General features: G+C 42.4%; 1 long non-coding RNA gene across 1 annotated transcript in view; it reads left to right on the plus strand.

The window, feature by feature from the left end:
• LOC141089428 (uncharacterized) overlaps positions 1 to 6,234 on the plus strand; it is a 71,123-nt gene extending 64,889 nt beyond the window's left edge. Inside the window, exon 4 of the long non-coding RNA XR_012232282.1 lies at positions 5,689 to 6,234. This is a non-coding gene — a long non-coding RNA (uncharacterized lncRNA). The remainder of the gene's footprint in view (positions 1 to 5,688) is intronic.
• The last annotated feature ends 12,847 nt before the right edge of the window (positions 6,235 to 19,081 follow it).

The following is a 19,081-nucleotide window of genomic DNA, read 5'->3' on the forward strand; positions in this document are numbered from 1 at the left end:
AAACAGGTGGCCCATGGGGCACATTCAGCCCCTGAGGCTGTCATCTGTAGATAGTAGGGCATTGAAGCCCCTGAGAAATTTCTAGGATAGCAGAGAGCAGGCCAAAGAGCGAGCACGCCGGCGCCCCCTAATGACATCACACAGGAGCATAGTGTGTCAAAGCACCGTGTGTCGGAGAGGAGGAGTCTGCTTCTCACGACGCTGGATCTATGGTGGTAGGTGAATATAGAAAGGAGGATTTTTTTAACTCCTTCCACTATGCTTGTAAGGTGCAATGGTACGGAAGCTCCTGCAAACTGCCATATATTATTATTATTATTATTTATTTATATAGCACCATTGATTCCATGGTGCTGTACATGAGAGGCAAATCCAGTACCAAGTGTATATCATAGTTGACACCCTGCTGCAACAGCCACAATTGGTGTTAGCACCGATCGCGACTGGTAGCTCCTGAGAGACTGCTGTCAATAGATGGTTAATTAAGAAAGGGGCTTCCTTCTTTAAGTCTATCAGCAACCCAGAGGCAAGTTGTGGTCTTTGCGTCAACCTGCTATGGTAGCCTGTAAGTTCCTGAAAAGAGCTGGGTCTAACAGGTAAAGTGTCCGTGTAAAATTGACATCTAATATCCTGTAGTGCAGCAATCAGGCAAGTACAGTAGCTTTAATGCCTACAGTGACTAAGTACAAAAGAGTTAAAAAAAAAATTAAACATTAAAAAAAATGTAAAATCTGAAAAAATAACAGAAAAATGTATTGCCACCAAAATAGCTGTTTTATATAAAAGTAAACAAAAGAAACTACACTCTTGCACGGTGCACCGCCGTGCCTGTAATAACCCAAGTTTGGAAATTGTACCATAGAAAAAGCATAGTATCATTGAAAATTTCAAGGAATGTTACCCATAAACTTTTACATTTTTCTATGTGCATCTCATTTACAATTTACAAGTTACCTTGTATGTGCATGAATGTAAATATACTTTTATATATTGACTGCACATTGATCATACATAGCTTGTTATTATATATGTGTGTTTATGGGGTTTACATTTGGACACGTCTTCTTTGTTATAGAACTCTTTGGAATTTTATAATTCTAGAATTGGATAAAGTAACAAGTATTACTGTAATGAAACACGGTGTCACATCTATGGCAGGAATTTATGAAATATAGCATAATGCCGAATTTATTATATTTACGGTCACTTGTAATGCTTTGGAATTACTTCTCATGCAAAACATGGTCCAACTTGATATCCAGATGCAAAAAAAAAAATGAGAAAGACTATTCCAATATTTGCACTTGCTTATGTCAAGACAGTGTTCGCGCACTTGATGGAAGGCTTTGGTTGCCAATTAACTATGAATGCTACAGAGGGTTTGGTGCACAAAAGGTTCCAACCCTCACATACTTTTCTCTAAATACATTTATGGGCAGGATAATGTGTGTGAGGAGGAGAATAGAACTGAACATACCCAGGAGCTTTCCTAATATCTGCTAATAGGTATGATGTCACTCACTAGCCAGATAAGGTCACGCGGGGATACTAGCCACCGGCCATTGATTGATACACAGCAGTTCTCTTGCTGGAGGGAGGGGAGCAAGGACGAGCACATGCCATGTATATTGCTTCTTCTAGTACAAAGTACATATTAGTCTAAATTCTCACTGTCCAACAATAGAAATGGAATGTAACGATAACAGCGTTCAATATGATGTAACCCAATGTCACAATCTAGGTCAACAATGCCACTGTTTCATTGCTGTATATAAAATGGATCTGGTTTAAGATATTCTCCGGCACATAATCAATCTACCGAATGTATGTCTATAGGCATCCTGGATGGGCACTAACACATCAGTTCCACCAGCCATGGCTCCTGGGATCAGCCTTAGGCACTGAATTGTGGTCCCAAAGCTTAGAGCGCACAATGAGACCCCATTAGTAATTCCCATTTATTAGGGTTGCTTACCATAGGAACAGTGTTATCGATACCTGTAAGAGTTAATGTTCCGTATTCCTGACTTTCCTGCAGGTGTTTATATAGAGAATTCCTTCACAAGCCCATATTTTTCTGGTAAAATGAGGAATTTAGCTCCGTTGGCAGCACACGTATATTTACACAGCTATATACAGTAGGTTTACATCTGCTTCAAATGCAGCAGTTGGTTTAGTCGGGTCTTGTAAATTGTACAGGTGGAGATCTTAGTACATTCCTTCCCTTTAAGTTTTTTCCTGCTTTTTCTAAGTCATTTGATCAGGTATCAGACATACTGTACCGAAAATCTGGACAAACTACAGGAAAGTGGCTAGACTCGAAGTGTTTGTATACTTAAAGAAGGAATCTTGCACATTTTCAGCTTTCAGTCACAGACATTTTCTTATTAGAGCAATTGAAGGTCTGTGCCAGCCCTCAAAACGGAAATCAAAAGCTCCCAGAGAAACATACCGAAGGAATGCGAGACTTTAGCCAAAAGCTGTACGCAATGCACAGACAGAGGAAGTCTGGCCCTATATGGAAATTTGCACAGTGTGCTATTTATCTCCGTGATAGCCCAAATGCTGAAGCAGGTACTATTTCTAGCTGTCTTAAGGTTTTCACAATGTCTTGAATGAAGTGAGTGTTTTATTCCAGGCTTCCGATTAAGCTAACCCCCTGAAAGCAGACACTGGTGTCTACTTTAGGCCCTGCTTAAGCTAAAAGGCTAATTTCCAGACAGGTCATTTTCTCCCATCTTTCACAAGATTCCCTCTTTGGAATAAAGAAGTGAAGTAACATTTGAAATAAGGATAATTTTAGGACATGGAAATTATTGAATACACTTTTTAATATAACCTCCAGTCTGGCTGACGTTGCAGAAAATATATGTGTAACTTATCCATAGGATAGGTATTAAATAGGAATGAGTAGATCTCACAAACTTTTAATTTGGCAGATTCGCATGAATTAGGGCAGGAATTCAATTCACAATGAATTTATTCGATGTGAATCGAATGTGCATTATTAAAGACTCTCCAGACCCTGGAGCATAATAAATATTTGCGTGGCTCTCACCTGTCCTGAATCTACATCTAATTGTGACATGTAAACCCACTGTTAGACCCACGTTTACATATACCCACTCATCCGCCTCAGTCTTACCAGCAAAGAAAACAAGAGTATTGTACATTCCCTCCACCATCTAAAACCCATCCTTAATAATAAAGTCACAACAAACAGCTGTGCTCCAATTCTTCTTTCCTGTCACCACTGCGGTCTCTTCAAAGACATCTTAGATGCCTCCAGCTCTAAAAAGATCTCACGTGACATCAAGGTAGCATGGGACAATACACGTTATGTTGTGAAGTGAGGCCTAGTCGTTGCTGCAGATTCAAATGATGCCTTTGAAGAAACCACCAACTGGTGATAGGACATGAACACCAACCCCCAACTGGTGACAGGAACTGAGCAGAGCTGTATGATGTGTCTTTAATGTAATGGTGGGTTTTGGATGGTGGAGTAAATTGACAAAATTCCTGTCAGAGAAGACTACAGTTGCTGATAAGACAAGGGGAGAATCTTAACTTGTCCATGAGTGCGTATATGTAAACATGGGTCTATTACTTGGTTTTACGTACCACAATTCAACCTGCAAAGTAATTCATATGATGGTTGTCTAAGATGGCAATGAATTAAGTCTCATTAATGTCAAAAGCTGTCATTTCAATATTAACAATTGGTAGAGACTCTAACAATAATTTGCATTTCTTGATGACCCAAATTGTTAACATGACAGATTAATTTTATGATGCCAGTGGGAGTACAACAGATTGCATAAATGCAACAGTGGTGCACACCCTTGACTGCCACTCCATTCACTTCTATAAGTCTATGTGAGCGCATGTTCACATTTGTGACCACCACTCATAGTATTGGAGAAGTGGTGCGCTACTGACCCCCTTCAAACAGTGAATATCAGACTGCTAGTTTTGGCATTGGTGGGGTGTGCAGAGACAAAGCCTTATTGTTTGTATTGGAATCCCGATTGGAAAGGGGCATACACAAGTAGATATGTCTTATGATTTGCACTTTTTTCCCTTTGAGTTATAGGTAATGTGTATAATGGATGTTTCATTGATCCACATTTACAGTTTTGCTGCTTCATATTGCTATCCCCATCCTGTAATATAGCAGTGGTAAAAAGTACAAAACTAATTCTACTTCAATGTAAACTAACGAGACAAATGACCTCTAGAGTATTTTTCAAGTCAACATTGGATCAGTGTTAATTTGTATAATAACAGCGAATCTTTACTACAAGTCAAACAAAAAGGCTTTAGGGTGAACATAGTGGCTTAATCACTTCATCTTGTATTGTGAGTACTACATAACAATGGGCAATAATTGAAGTAATTACACCTATTAACATTGGCTTGCATAATACATTAACATCACGTTCCACTTCCAAGGCGTCTGCTCTGACATGTTGACTTTTTTTTACCAAATTATTCAAATACTTGATTCTTAAAACTTAATCTAAATAATATGGCTTAAGTTTGGGCATCTGTATGTTTAGAAATATCTGGTATGGTATCGAAACGTTACGTCGGTTTGAAGCATTTGCCCTCTCTAAAGGTGCATTTACATTGGCCGATTATGGTGAACGAATGATCTTAGGATTGCTTGTTTCCTAATCACCATGCAGTGTAAACAGGCTGCCAGTCACTTGTCAAATGAGCAAATCATTTAGGTTAAAATGATCTTTTGGTTGACTTCAAAATTAATATTCTCAGCAGCACGTAGTTCTGTATAAAAGAACATGTGCTGCCGAGAATTATGACAATCTATGTGCATCTACTGACCATTTCGTGCACGGTGGAAGTGCCGTTAGACTGTCTTTTAAAAGGCTACAAATGACTGCCGATCGGCAAACATGTAAACACACCATAACCGCGACATCACATAGTTATCATCTTTTTTTGTACTGCCAAAAACAGCTTTCAATTTTGATGTGCATATAAAAAGTATATTACTAGTAATTACCATCAGTCCCTTATTCACAATTCCTGGGAAATTATATTGCATTTTAGACTGTCCCTGACTCACGGAGAATCATGCGCCACAGGAACATATTTGGTCTCTTACTCTGGCTTCCAAAACCAACGCCTTTCAACCCAAAGAATGTTTGCTCAAGGCCTATTTACTAGAAGAAGGGTTGTTTTTTTTATTTGCCAATAAAACCTTTTTCTCGTACTTATATTCATAGAGAAAAACACATTAAACTGGACGGTGTTGGGGTACATTTTGTCTTCTTGCAGAGTTTGATGCCGAATGTTTGCTTGTATACAGAGAGACATTTTATCCAAGTTTGCCTTGTAAAAGGTATTCTGTGGCTTTTCTGTTAGTCCTGACTTTATGTAACCCATCATTTTCAGCTCCTTATAAAAAAAAAAAAAAAAATTTGTTATTGCTGTGAAACGTTATACGAGTTCCAGTCTCTGAACATCGGTGTAAATACTTTTAGAAAAAAAGACAAAAGTATTCTAGGAGAGATACAGTTTTAGTCTCTGAACATGAAAGTAACTAAAAGTCATGTATATTAAATACATAAATCTCGTTGTCCCTCCATCCATTCAATATTGTAAAGACAGGAATCTGGCAAGTCAAGCAAACACCATAACTATTTACTCTGCTCTTCTTTTCAGACAGTTCTTCACCACCTTGATGACTACATCGTCTCCTAGCTTCTATGTAAGAAATGGCTATTGTAGAAGAGTAGTGATGAAGCTGATGACGCAAATGGGAAACCAAGATTCATAAAATACAGAAAAGGCTAACTTAGTACCGGGCTTCCTGTTTATCTAGTAGCGCCTGAGAAAAGTAACAACTATGAGTTTGAGCCCCATCATAAGATTATATTGTTTTTACATCTTGTTGAGAAATTCTCCATGTCAAGTGCTGTGGCTCGAGGAGATGTGAAAACGTAACTGTGAAGAATATACTGCCCAGTATGATCCTTATTGTGTACATAGGGAATACCTGTCACTTTCTAATATAGAGATTTGTTTGCAGTAGTAACATGTTAACAAATTTAGGATGTTATTCAGGAAGCTGTCATGTGTATATGTACGCACATATATATATATATATATATATATATATATATATATATATACATACACACAATATTTTTTGGACTATAAGATGCACCGGACCAGAAGACGCACCACAAATTTTCAGGAGGAAAATAAAAAAATTTAATGTGTCAAATGGGGGTTCATCTTATGGTCCAAATTTAGCTTGCTGGGGGCGGTGGTTGTTGAGTGGGGTCACAGGAAGCAGGGTTGGTGGTAGCACGAGTGGGAAAATGATGCCGACTCTGGGCAGGGAGGAAGGGGTGTCCCGGCGGTAGGCTTCAAGGAAATGTCGGCAGTGCAGGCAGGAGTGGAGTCCCCACTCTGCACATTGATCTCCCCGCGGTGGGCCTCAGGAAAATGGGCGCCTCTGACGGTGCCTTCGCAGGTTGAGATCTTGGCCCATTACTGAGCTGAGATCTTAATCTTCGTAAGTGACGCCAGATGTGGTCATTTTCCTGAAGCCCACCACCAGGAGATCAATGTGCAGAGTGGGGACTCCATTCCTGCCTCATACCGCGAACATTTTCTTTAAGCCCACGGCTGGGACATCCCCCCCTCCCCAGTTCAGGGCCTGCAGCATTACCCCACTCCTGCCTCCACCAACCCTGCCTCCTGTGCCGCCTCTTCAATGCCACCGCTGCCCCCTCAGGTAAGCTACATTTGGGCTATAAGATGCACCCCCATTTTTCTCCCAAATCCCCAAAAAAGTGGGTTTTATAGTCTGCAAAATACGAAGTGTATATATATATATATATATTGCACTATACAAAAATACAAATCTGCATATTTTTCTCAATATCTGACATGAAATCAGAATGAATCTTTGCCGTTTTAGGTCAATTAGGATTACCATAATTATTAATATTTGCCAAATGCCAGAATAATGAGAGAGAGAATGTTTTAAGTCATTTTTATTACTTATTGTAAAGTCAAAAGTTTACATTCATTTCATTAGTATTTGGTGCCATTGACCTTAAACTGAATGACTTGGATCAAACGTTTAGGATATCCTTCCACAAGCTTCTCCCAAGAGTTGGTCGGAATTTGGGCCCATTCCTCCTGACATAACTGATGTAAATGATCCAGAATTATAGGTCGCCTTGCTGTCACCTGCATTTTCAGCACAAAAACATGCATGTGTTTTTTTATATAGTGTATGTAAACTTCTTGTTTCAACTGCACATATATATATATACACTGTATATCCATTTAGAACAATGATAAATGTGAAAAAATGACTTTTGAATAAATGACTTTTGAATGGGGCCTTAACATGATCCTAGTGGCCAAAAGGTGAAAACAAAACATAGTCCATGCCATTCCTACTGTTGGCGGAGTTGCCCTTCTGTAACATATGCTATGTAGTATATAAAGTATATATAGTACATAACCAAGGCCAACATCTGTAAGGAGTTTGTATGTTCTCCCCGTGTTTGCGTGGGTTTCCTCCGGGTACTCCGGTTTCCTCCCACTTTCTAAAGACATACTGATAGGGAATTTAGATTGTGAGCCCCATCGGGGACAGTGATGATAATGTGTGCAAACTGTAAAGCGCTGCGGAATATGTTAGCGCTATATAAAAACAAAGATTATTATTATAAAGAAATTATTGCTGCTCAATGTTTTTCCCTGTTCCCATGAAAAAAATGTGCTATGAATCTACCAGAAGAGGGAGTGCAGGCTTAGGAAGTTCTAGCCGTCACATAAAGGCCAGCCTGTCTTAGAACAGGTAAACAGGCTCGTCTGGGAAGACCTGAAAGGGACTGTATTCTGAACTGAAAGCTAGACAGGATCCTAACCACGTTCTGCATGGGTCACACACATCTTGTAATTAATGCATGCGACCTCATTGAAGCGAAGCATACACTTTAACATATTTTTGGATGTTCTGACATGTTAAAATGAACAAAAAGAGGGTTCACTCCATGGCTTATAGTAATGTAGAGACATATGTGCTGTCAGGATCCGTCAGGCAACACCATGATACCCAGAGAGGAAATTCTAAAATAACCCAATGAAAGAAACCGTGTTGTGTTCCATTTCCTTCCATATTTGATGTAGATGACTGGTATGTGAGCTGCTCACAACAACAACACTTTAACACTGTTTATTACCTGCGGCTAATGAATATATTAATGTAAATCCAACTCTTTTTGATGACCCTGAGAGAGATGAAGGCGTATGGACAGAAGACAATAGAGGGGGTACTACCCATTGCAGCTCGTAGTATTGTATTCTAAATGCCATTTGTCTCTTGCCTTTCACATTTTTACATTTAATGTTCTCAGCTGTAGGTGACACTTTTAGATTCTGTTCTATGTTATTTAGTTCTTAAAGAGAATTTTTCACTAGGTGTTTGCCACCTAATCTGAAGGCAGCATAATGTAAAGACAGACACCCTGATTCCAGCGATGTGTCACTTACTAAGCTGCTTGCTGTAGTTTTTTTTAAGAAAATCACTATTTTACCAGCAGCAGATTAGCGCTAGATGACTAGGTGCCATACAGTTCTCCATGGCTATGAGCTCTGTATAACTCTTCCCCCACCACTGATTGGCAACTGTCTGCCTATGCACAGGGTACACAGAAACCTGCCAATTAGTGTTGCGGTTAGAGTTATACTGAGCTCACTGTTCATAAAGCTGGACGATCTTCAGCAGTAAAGTAAATGATATATCACCCCAATGTCATGTTGCTCTTAGGGCTGTAAAGATTTGTGACAGAATCCCTTTAGAGAGATTTCCAACAATTGTAGTGATCCATATTAAGGAGAACCAATGCAAAGTAACATTTCTCAAGAATTGCCTTTCTCTATAGGTAGTTAGAACATAGTAACCTTATAGGTAGTGAGGTAGCATATTAGACTAGTGGACATCACAGTGTAAGTGACGTCTGATTTTGTTTTAGAAAAAAAAAATAATACAGAGCAGCCTTACAGCCAGCGAGGTAGTGTATTAAAGCAGTGGACGTCGCAGTGTTAGTGATAAGGCAAAACATGGCACTACCAAGTAGGTGCACAAGTAGGGTTCCAAACCAGAGAAATAATATAATAAACTTGGCACTCAACTTAAATATTTGAAAGATTTAATGAATTTCAAGATTTAGTACATCAGTATCACAAACGTTTTGGTCATATCTTGACCTTCTTCAGTGTACTAATGACACATATGGAGGAGGACTGCCAGAGGGAGTTGTAAGACCTCGGTCCTAGGTCAAATGACAAGGTAAAAGTTTCTGCTGTAAAACTCGACCCGGTTTCCACCGGACGTCTTATGAATAGCCAGGCAGTGGTGTCCTATGAGGAAGTGTGTCCTAATATTGGCGGTGTCCGTGGTTGTCAAGCAGAGTCGTATATCGGTACTCCACTATTGCCAAAGCTCTGTTTTTTTTGACTATGCCAATATGCAGCACAAAGTCCCAAAATGTCATCGTTTCTGCTGCGTATGATGACGTGCGATTTTGGGTGAAAAATTGATGGGAATACAAAGTTGTCTGGGCCACCATAAGGTTTATTATTTCATCGTTGGAAAAGAATATGAAAAAGTCAATTTTAGTAACATCAAATTGGATTCCTGAGCTGCCCATGAAATACAGAGTAGTAAAATTGTGTGGGAATTGCTTCACCCACTGCTCGATAAAGGTTATCACCTCTACCTAGATAACTTTTACACCAGTATCCCACGCTGCAAAACCCTCTCTGTCAGAGGTACAGTTGCATGTGGCACTGTGCAAAAAAAAATCAGAGAGGCCTCCCTAAGCCGCTAATTAGGCAACTGCTGAGAAAGAGCGACAGCAGAGCCCAATCCAGCGACAACTTGTTGATGGTAAAGTATAAAGACAAGAGGGATGTCCTTATCTTGACCACCATACACCGTGACAACAGCTCCCTTGCCGCTGTCCGAGGTACCACAACACAAGTCGCTAAGCCAGATTGCATCTTGGAATATAATAAGTACATGAGGGTGTAGATCTCTTAGAACAGGTCCTCAAACCATACAGTGCCATGCGAAAAGCTAAAGCATGGTGCAAAAAATTGGCTGTGTACATTGTACAGATGGCTTCTGTGCTGTTGTAGAGTCCCTCTGTGTACCGCGCAGTGACGTACAGACACAAGATGGAGGCAGATTTCGGGTGCAACAGGTCCAAGTTTATTTCCCGCCGTCCGACTGACGGCCCTCACAATACACCGCAATTCTCTTCACGGCCCTCTATGTCCAGTCCCCGTTACACACACCGTACTTATCACCAGGGACGTAAATGTACGTACCGTCCCTTTTCACGTAGTGACGTTCCTGTTAGCTCGGGCACTGTGGCCGCCTTAGGCCCGTACACCAACAGTAATTTTACTGGTCAGGTATCGTCTTCAACTCGGTATGTATTTCCCCGGGGCCTCGTCTGTACTGCGATACTTCATGTCAGGACCACCCCCCTGACTTCCTTTCTCCTCAGTCCCCTGGCTCGGCTCTCCTCACAGTGCACAAACTGTCACAGACTTCTTGTCTCTTGAGCACCTCCCGGGGACTGGAACTTTCTGGAACCCTCCTGTCAAATTTATAACTTTCCCGGTTCCCTGTAACTCTGCCCCCATGACAAACGGTTTCTAAAGCCCTAGGCTCCTGTCAAGTCCTGAACTCACACTCCTCCCTGCCCTCTTGTGGTCAATCCAAGATACTGCACGTCATCTGTAGGGAAGGTGACCTGACGGACGGACGGACTAGTCTGAAGAAGAAGGAAAGGGATGCACAGTGTAGGTAGGTGTCAGTTATTACAGTGGGGAAACAGCTAGGAAAGTGTAGTGGACGTGCAGTACCTTGGGTGGACATTAGATGGCAGGGAGGAGTGTGAGCAAAGGACTTGACAGCAGCTTAGGGCTTTAGAAACCGTTGGTCATGGGGGGCGTGGTGACAGTTGGAGTGACAGTTTCAAGGAACCGGGTGAGCTATAAATTCTGAGGGAGGGTTCCAGAAAGTTCCAGTCCCCAGGGGGAGCTCAAGTGACAGGAGGACTATGACAGTCTGTGCACTCTGAGGAGAATCCAGACCAGGGGGACTGAGGAGAGAGGACGTCAGGGGGGTGGTCCTGACAGGAAAGGACCGCAGTTGAGACGAGGTACTGGGTGTAAGACACCGTATGTGACACGACGACTGAGCAGTAGAAGCGCTGTTGGTTAATGGGCCTAAGGCGGCCACAGTGACGGAACTGTCAGGAGCGTCGACAGTAAAGGAGGGGACGGTGTGTGCAGACACGTCTCCAGTGTACGGTGTGAGAAGCGGCTCTGGAAACGGAGGGCCGCGAGGTGTGCCGTCAGTCGGACGGCAAGTGAAGAAATAAACTTGGACCTGTTGCACCCAGAATCAGCCTCCATCGTGTCTCTGTTGTCATCTCTGCGCGGTATAAAAGTAGGACCACCCCACCACCGACCCGACACTACACATCTACACTTTCTTAGCTGTTTCCCCACTGTCATACTGTATATGCCATCTGCCTAAAATGTGCAAACCCTCCTTTCTACTTGCTAACAAGTCCATTCATCAGGTCACCTTCCCTACACTGTTTCGTGGTCCAGGCAATATGGTGATCTAGAAATAGGTAGAAATGCTCCAGCTTCCAAATTGATCCAAAATGTACGCTACCATTGTACATGTGAACTGTTTTATCACTTTTTTCACCATATTTTAATCAATAAATTTTGGATCAATTTGCAAGCTGGAGCATTTCTACCTTTTTTCTATTGTCTGCACGTGATGACTACGCGACTTCCGTGCCTCCACACACCACAAGCTGCTTCAGGTGAGCTGGTTACCTTTTTTCATTTAATATGGTGACCTTCCTTTTTTTCAGAAGGTTGTCATGAAGGCCCTAATGTTTGGCATTTAGGAAGGGTCTCACTGCTTCTCATAGTGTGCGTATTGTCCCATGTCAACTTTTTCCAGCAGAGGTTCCCCAAACAGCGAAGAAGGGAAGAACACAAAAAGGTGCAGAGTATGCTCCAAGAGGAGAATCAGAAAAGGCACAATTTACCATTGTGAAACCAACCCTGAAAACCCTGGCCTTTGCATTAAGGATTGCTTCAAAGCATGCCAAACATCCAAAATTCATGACATCTATTTTCAACCTGTTGACACAATACATTTTATAATCTGATGTACTCTGCACAACTTACACATATCATTACATTATAAATTCATACACCCATAAAAACAAAGCATTATCAGCATTATTTTAACTATGCTTCCTGATAAATTTCTTGAGGGGTGACAGTTCCAATATGGGGTCACTTGTAAGGTATTTCTATTATACATGCATGGTGCATGCAGACCGTTCCAGCAAAGTCTGCGCTGCCAACTTTCACGTTTCCGAGCCCTGACAAAAAGTACAGTAGTTTTCCACCACATATGGGATATCGGCGTAATTAGAGTAAATTGTACAACAATTTTGGTGGTCCATTTTCTCCTGATACCCTTGTGAAAAAAAGATTTGGGGTTAAACATTTTTGTGGAAAAAAATTGTTTTGTTTTTTTTTCATTTTCACGGCTCAACGGTCTAAATTTCTGTGAAGCACCTGGAGGTTCAAGATACTCACCACACATCTAGGTAAATTCCTTGAGGGTCTCCTTTCCAAAATAGGGTCACATGTGGTGTTTTTTCAATGTTTAGGTATATCAGGGGCTCTCCAAACACAGCATGGTGTCCCCTCTCGATTCCAGACAATTTTGCCCTTAAAAAGTCAAACGGTGCTCTTTCCTTTTTGACTCCTGTTGTGCGCTTAAACAGTGGTTTTACGACACATATGAGGTATTGGCGTACTCAGGAGAAATTGCACTATCATTTTTTTTAGTCCATTTTCTCCTGTTGCCCTTGTAAGAAAAAAAAAAAAAAAAAAAAATGGGGCTAGAAGATCATGCAATTTTTTTATTTTCATGGTTCAACATAATAAATTTCTGTGAATCACCTGGGGATTCAATGTGCTCACCACAAATCTAGATAAGTTCCTTAAAGAGTGTAGTTTCCAAAATATGGACACTTATTGGGGCTTCTACTGTTAAGGCACATCAGGGGCTCTCCAAAAAAATACAACATGGCGTCCGCTATCAATTCCAGACAATTTTGCGTTCAAAACGTCAAATGGTGCTCCTTCCCATACAAGCCTTCCAGGGCACCCAAACAGTGGTTTTCTCCCATATATGGGGTACCTGCATTCTCAGGACAAATTGCACAACAAATTTTAGGGTCTATTTTTTCCTGTTACCGTTGTAAAAATAAAAAATACGGTCAAAAGTAAAATTAGTGTGAAAAAAATTTGTGTTTCTGTGAAGCACCTGAAGGGTTAATAAACTTCTTGAATGTGGTTTTGAGCACCTTGAGGGGTGCAGTTTTTAGAATGGTGTCACTTTTTGGGCATTTTCTGTGATATTCAAAATTGATGTGGTCTCAAAAAAAAGTTTTGTAAATTTTGTTGGAAAAATGAGAAATCACCGGTCAACTTTTAGCCCTTCGAACTTCCTAATTAAAAAAAGCTAAGATTCAAAAATTGTTCTGATGTAAAGTAGACATGTGGGAAATGTTTTTATTAACTCTATTGTGTTACATAATTATGGTTTAAAGGCATAAAAATGAAAGGCTTGAAAATAGTGAAATTTTCAAATTTTCTCCAAATTTTGGCTATTTTCACAAATAAATGCAAGTTGTATCAAACACATTTAACTAATATCATAAAGTACAATATGTCTCGAGGAAACATTCTCAGAAACGGTGGGATCCATGGAAGCGTTCCAACGTTATTACCTCATAAATTGACACTGGTCAGAATTGAAAAAATTAGCCTGGTCAGGAAGGTGAAAACACACTGCAGTTAAAAACAAAAAAAACAAAAGCAAAAAAAACTACCATATTGTACTTAAAAGGGTTGTCTTCTACTCAAAAAACCCCTTCTGTATCCCCATGTTTCTTCCTAGTAAAATAACAACACCTATACTGACCTTCAGTGCCAGTGCCATTCCAGCAGTGTTGCCATTGTCTCTCCTTGGGCTTGTGTCACAATGTTATGTTACAAGAACCCTGTGGCCAATCAGCGCTATCTTCACTCCCCTCTCCTATGGACATAATTGACATCTGGATGTAGTGGAGGGCAGTAGCAATTCTCAATTCCTCTGGATGTCTTGATTTGTCCCATCGAGTGAAGCCATCGCTAATTGGCTGCAAGGTCATGAGAGCCAGTGTCAACATCGCAGGAATGGTGCTCGTGTAAAAGCATTGTTGGGGTGGACACTTCAGCACGCTTGGTACTTACTGTGCTGACAGCTGCTTCTTCCCTGGGGATCAAAGGATGGGAGGCAGAGCCCAGAATAATTTCAAACAGTTCAGCTTTATTTTCTTCCGGACACAGAACTTCCAGTACACCATTTGCACACTCGACACGGTGCCAGCAATACATCTTCTACAGCAACACTTAGCTTCTTCAGCTACATGTGTTGTGAGTTCATTTTCCCCTTCACTACTGAGGCCCAAGGAACTCCCTCTTCTGGTAGAGAAAGGTAGTGAGCCTGATTGTCAAACACCTGGGTCTGATCATGATGACTGGCTGAGTGGAGTTACTGACTGGATATAAGGCTGCCGACACCCTTTTTCCCTGCGGGTGATTTCTCTGTGGACTTCTAGGAAACCAGTCTGATTCCTGCTCCTCTAAAGCTAAGATTTCTGCTTTGCCTTTTTGCATTAGTGTTTTGTTTTCCCTGCTTTTCTGGATTCTGCCATTCCCTGCTGGGGTGAGCAGAATCTCCTTTTGCCTGTTGCTCTGTCTTCAGAATATTCCTGAGTACTGACATAGCCTTTTTTGAAGCCTAGCGTCTTCAGGGTCTTTTTTGCTGTCAGTTTGTTGGTTCTTATTTTCATAGGGTTTTTGCAGACAGCAGCCTTCCTGTCCTTTCCTTTCTAAATTAGTTTGGGCCCCATCTTTGCTCAGTCTATCTTTCTGTCTGTGTTTTGTTCTTTCTTCTTGCTTCACCGTCATTATATGTGGGGGCTGCCTTTTGCTTTGGGGTCTGCTCTGGGGCAGTTTAGATTTCCCTTTCTGTCTTTAGGCTATGTAGTCCTCCGGCTGTGATCGAGGGGCCTAGGGCATCGTAGGAGCCCCCCACGGCTACTGCTAGTTGTGTTGATAGGTTCAGGGGTCTGCAATCCGATAGCTGCCAACTTCTCTGGTTTTCTGGACTTAGCTAGCATTTCTATTTTTGCCTCCTACGGTGACTCAATCATAACATACATGAGTATGGACCACAAAGTGACAGCGGAATGAGGAGCCCGGTGAAAACAGCACTTCGACCTCTTTTCCTGTGACCGACTTCAGCCCACGAAGGTACTCATCTACTAGGTCGTCCACCCCCTTTTGGTTATCCTTTCTGTGCACTCACTAGTGGCCTGCTCGACTACTTCATCAGCACCCAAACTCTGGCTGATGCTTCCACAGTGACTCATCCACTGGCTTCTCTATTTCATCAGCTCCCAGACAGACTGACTTCTCCCCAGTGACTCATCCACTGGCTTCTTCTCTGCTGCAGGTACCATACACTTCTTCTCTGCTCTGCACAAATCTCCCACATCCACTGTGGATGTCCTGGGATTCACCTCACACTTTGGGTGTCAGCTCCACAGCTCAGAAACGCCCGAGCAGCACAGGGGTCCACCCCCCACTCTCACTAGAATCAGGAAATGTCTCTCACTAGTTTCCTGGCTACCATACCTACATTTAACCCTGAAGTGAACTACAATTTAGCTCTATTTTCAAGTGTGCTCAGTGCCCCCATCTTGTGTCCTTTCTTACTAACTACACCGTCCCTTACTTACATATACTACTAAGGCAATAAACACATATATACAGCCTACAATAATGCACAAATACATAAATTCAAGACATGCAAATATTGCAAACATGTTCCAGCAAACAGTAGTATAAACTTCTACAGGGCTAGACCCTGACCCTCTTACACTCGCACACACAAGCATATAACATGGCCGAGTGCTCTCTGATGTTTTGTGAGATAGCACTCAGACCAATGTACACTATGGGACAGTGCAGACGAGTGCTGTTTTTCTCATGCCAATTCAGCATGAGAAAAAAACAAAGCATGCTGTGAGTGGATCCAATAATCGGACCATGCACACCAATACAAGTCTATGGTTGTGTATGAAACATATGATTGCACTCAGATTTATGTGGACAAAGACAATGGAGAAATTAAGTTGTCCGTTTTCTCTGCACCTGTTCTATGATTCTCTCATGCAAAAGAAATTGGATTACAATTACATGACACTCAGCTCAAACTCTGAGGGTATGTGCACACGCTGCGGACCCGCAGCAGTTTTAGCTGCGGTGTACAGTACCATTCAAATGAATGGTAAACAAAAACCGCTGTGTAGACGGTGCGGAAAAATCCGCGCAGATTTCCTGCGGTTTTGAGACCGCAGAAAGAATTGACATGTCAATTCTTTCTGCGGAATCCGCAGCGGGTTCCTATCTCCATCATTGTGGAGATGGTAAATCCGCAGGACCAAACCGCAGCATAAACCGCAGATAATCCGCAGGTCTTTTGACCTGCGGTTTTATCTGCAGTTTTTGCAAAATCTGTGCGGATTAATCCGCAGTAGATTCCGCAGCGTCTGCACACACCCTGACAGAGTTTTATGCAAGTGTCATTAGCATAATTCTCTTGCATGAGAGAGTACGCGTCCGTCTCAGCGAGCCCTAAGGGTGTGCACACGTTGCAGATTCTACTGCAGATCCGCAGCGGATTTGGCCCTGCGGGTCCACAGAAGAATCTTCTGTGTTGTACAGTACCATTATAGCCAATGTAAATTGAAAAAAGCTGTGCATGTCAATTCTTTGTGCGGATCTGCAGCGTTTCTGCACCCATTGACTTGCATTGAGTCGGGTATATCCACAGCCAAACCACAGGTCTAAAAAACATCTGCGGTTTTGCTGCGGATGAAACGCTGCAGATCGGGAGGGGGTAAGAGTGTGGGCGGAGTGTGGGCAGTGACTGTGTGCATGTATGGTGTGTGGGCAGTGATTGTGTACGTGTATGGGCCTATATTTGAGTGTGTGGGGGTCTGCGGGGCTATCTGGGGGTCTGCCGGGGTCTTGCGGGGGTCTGCCTGGGTCTTGCGGGGGGTCATCGGGCTGTCTGGGGGTCTGCCGGGGTCTTGCAGGGGGTTATCGGGCTGTCCAGGGGTCTGCCAGGGTCTTGCAGGGGTCTGCCGGGGCTGTGTGTGGGGGACAGGGTATGCGGGGCTGTGTGTGTGTATGTGTGGGTATGTGTATGCAGGCATCGTCCAATGGGACAACAAGTCCCATGGGGCTATGCCTGCTACACTGACAGTGAGTGACACATTAGCCAATGATGGAACACTAGTAGTCCCATCATCCGGCTAATGTGTTGAATGTAAAAAAACCCCCAAACATACAACATATAGCATGCAGAACATACATATAATATACAACACATAACATAGAGTACATACAGTACATACTAGTGTTGAGCATTTCGAAACCGCAAGTATCGGGTATCGGCCGATACTTGCTGTATCGGAATTCCGATACCGACTTCCGATATTTTTTCAATATCGGAAGTCGGCATCGGAATCGGAAGTTCAAAGTTGATTGACAGCCTGACGTCATCATGATGCGCGGTGTGTGCGCATCATGATGCGCCTTCATTTCGGGCCTTCCGGGGGTCTCTGCCGGCCTGCCGGGGGGCTGTGCCAGCCTGCCGGGGGGCTGTGTGGACTGCCCGGGGTCTGTACCGGCCTGCCGGGGGGCTGTGCCGGCCTGCCGGTGGTCTGTGCACCCTGTGGGGGTCTGTACCGGCCTGCCGGGGGGCTGTGCCGGCCTGCCGGTGGTCTGTGCACCCTGTGGGGGTCTGTACCGGCCTGCTGGGGGGCTGTGCCGGCGGTCTGTGCACCCTGTGGGGGTCTGTACCGGCCTGCCGGGGGGCTGTGCTGATGTCCGGGGGTCTGTGCAAGCATCGTCCGATGGGACTACAAGTCCCATCTGGCGATGCCTGCTACCATGACAGTGATTGACACATTAGCCAATGATGGGACAGTAGTAGTCCCATCATCCGGCTAATGTGTTAAATGTTAAAAAAAAAAAAAAAAAAAATACTACATACATACTACATGCATGCTACATACATACTACATGCTACATGCATACTACATACATACCACATACATACCACATACATACTACATACATACTACATACATACTACATACATACTACATACTACATGCTACATACATACTACATGCTACATACATACTACATGCTACATACATACTACATATATACTACATACATACTACATATATACTACATACATACTACATGCATGCTACATACATACTACATGCATGCTACATACATACTACATGCTACATACATACCACATGCTACATACATACCACATATATACTACATACATACTACATACAATACATTCATACAATACATACATAGACATACAGTACATATAACATAGAGTAACATACTCCCACACAGCAATGGCATAAAGTGAGACTAGGGACTTTTTTTTTTTTTTAAGTGGCGGAGGAATACAGTGCGGAAGGATACCTACCTTCCGTCATTGGATTCCTGCAGCCCGTAGAGAACGGCAGCAACAGCTGATGCTGCAGTTCTCTACCCAAGATCGTCGTGGGACACACTCGTGGACTGCTTCGGATCGTGGGTGAGTATTTTTGTGGTTTGTTATGTTAATATTTATTCCGTAAAAGACAATGGCTTCGGGGAACAATGTGACAAGTATTGGTAAGTATGTTACTCTATGTTATATGTACTGTATGTCTATGTATGTATTGTATGAATGTATTGTATGTAGTATGTATGTAGTATATATGTGGTATGTATGTAGCATGTAGTATGTATGTAGGATGTATGTAGCATG

This window comes from Dendrobates tinctorius, unplaced genomic scaffold (genome assembly GCF_039654945.1).
Source record: "Dendrobates tinctorius isolate UK_male_01 unplaced genomic scaffold, ASM3965494v1 ptg000046l, whole genome shotgun sequence".
NCBI lineage: Eukaryota > Metazoa > Chordata > Amphibia > Anura > Dendrobatidae > Dendrobates > Dendrobates tinctorius.